This window comes from Triticum aestivum, unplaced genomic scaffold (genome assembly GCF_018294505.1).
Source record: "Triticum aestivum cultivar Chinese Spring unplaced genomic scaffold, IWGSC CS RefSeq v2.1 scaffold19205, whole genome shotgun sequence".
In the NCBI taxonomy this organism is placed as follows: domain Eukaryota; kingdom Viridiplantae; phylum Streptophyta; class Magnoliopsida; order Poales; family Poaceae; genus Triticum; species Triticum aestivum.
In genome coordinates, this window is record NW_025254923.1 from 1 (window position 1) to 1,916 (window position 1,916).

At 47.4% G+C, this 1,916-nt stretch overlaps 3 non-coding genes and 1 pseudogene across 3 annotated transcripts; all 4 read right to left on the reverse strand.

The window, feature by feature from the left end:
• Positions 1 to 372: 372 nt before the first annotated feature.
• LOC123177539 (5S ribosomal RNA) lies at positions 373 to 491 on the reverse strand. Its single transcript, XR_006488984.1, has one exon. It is a non-coding gene; the product is annotated as a 5S ribosomal RNA (ribosomal RNA).
• Positions 492 to 855: 364 nt separating this feature from the next.
• Positions 856 to 977, reverse strand: LOC123177538 (5S ribosomal RNA). Its single transcript, XR_006488983.1, has one exon. It is a non-coding gene; the product is annotated as a 5S ribosomal RNA (ribosomal RNA).
• A 365-nt stretch (positions 978 to 1,342) lies between these two features.
• Positions 1,343 to 1,461, reverse strand: LOC123177536 (5S ribosomal RNA). The gene has a single exon (XR_006488982.1). It is a non-coding gene; the product is annotated as a 5S ribosomal RNA (ribosomal RNA).
• Positions 1,462 to 1,826: 365 nt separating this feature from the next.
• Positions 1,827 to 1,916, reverse strand: LOC123177540 (uncharacterized; annotated as a pseudogene).

A 1,916-nucleotide genomic window follows, 5' to 3' on the forward strand; every position in this document is an offset into this window, starting at 1 on the left:
CGCATCCGACATGTTACCCCCGGCTTCATCCCTTATGCTTCCCACTCCCACGTCCGCTACAAAGACGGCCGTACATTCTTACTATCATTACAACCGTCGCCTACTAATGGATAATGCCCTATACTACTTACTCTCTCGCTCAACTACGAAGACGAGTTTACCACGATTTCCACCCCTCCCTCTATACCGCAGCAACACGTATTTTACACCCTTTTCAGAACGCGCTTTTCGCGCCCCAACTCTCCCTAGACGCGTGACTAATGAGCTCCGAGCTAAAACATATCGCAAATGTCAAAAATATGATGACAGGCTTAATATATATCACGCACGTGCGTTCTGTTCCTCATGTACGTACAAAAATAATTAAAAAAGGGAATGCAACATGAGGACTTCCCAGGAGGTCACCCATCCTAGTACTACTCGCGCCCAAGCACGCTTAACTTCGAAGTTCTGATGGGATCCGATGCTTTAGTGCTGGTATGATCGCATCCGACATGTTACCCCCGGCTTCATCCCTTATGCTTCCCACTCCCACGTCCGCTACAAAGACGGCCGTATATTCTTACTACCATTACAACCGTCGCCTACTAATGGATAATGCCCTATACTACTTACTCTCTCGCTTAACTACGAAGACGAGTTTACCACGATTTCCACCCCTCCCTCTATACCGCGGCAACACGTATTTTACACCCTTTCAAAACGCGCTTTTCGCGCCCCAACTCTCCCTAGACGCGTGACTAATGAGCTCCGAGCTAAAACATATCGCAAATGTCAAAAATATGATGACAGGCTTAATATATATCACGCACGTGCGTTCTGTTCCTCACGTACGTACAAAAATAATTGAAAAAGGGAATGCAACACGAGGACTTCCCAGGAGGTCACCCATCCTAGTACTACTCTCGCCCAAGCACGCTTAACTTTTTCGGAGTTCTGATGGGATCCGGTGCTTTAGTGCTGGTATGATCGCATCCGACATGTTACCCCCGGCTTCATCCCTTATGCTTCCCACTCCCACGTCCGCTACAAAGACGGCCGTACATTGTTACTATCATTACAACCGTCACCTACTAATGGATAATGCCCTATACTACTTACTCTCTCGCTCAACTACGAAGACGAGTTTACCACGATTTCCACCCCTCCCTCTATACCGCGGCAACACGTATTTTACACCCCTTTCAGAACGCGCTTTTCGCGCCCCAACTCTCCCTAGACGCGTGACTAATGAGCTCAGAGCTAAAACATATCGCAAATGTCAAAAATATGATGACAGGCTTAATATATATCACGCACGTGCATTCTGTTCCTCACGTACGTACAAAAATAATTAAAAAAGGGAATGCAACACGAGGACTTCCCAAGAGGTCACCCATCCTAGTACTACTCTCGCCCAAGCACGCTTAACTTCGGAGTTCTGATGGGATCCGGTGCTTTAGTGCTGGTATGATCGCATCCGACATGTTACCCCCGGCTTCATCCCTTATGCTTCGCACTCCCACGTCCGCTACAAAGACGGCTGTACATTCTTACTACCATTACAACCGTCGCCTACTAATGGATAATGCCCTATACTACTTACTCTCTCGCTCAACTACGAAGACGAGTTTACCACGATTTCCACCCCTCCCTCTATACCGCGGCAACACGTATTTTACACCCCTTTCAGAACGCGCTTTTCGCCCCCCAACTCTCCCTAGACGTGTGACTAATGAGCTCCGAGCTAAAACATATCGCAAATGTCAAAAATATGATGACAGGCTTAATATAAATCACGCACGTGCGTTCTGTTCCTCACGTACTTACAAAAATAATTAAAAAAGGGAATGCAACACGAGGACTTCCCAGGAGGTCACCCATCCTAGTACTACTCTCGCCCAAGCACGCTTAACTTCGGAGTTTTGATGGGATCC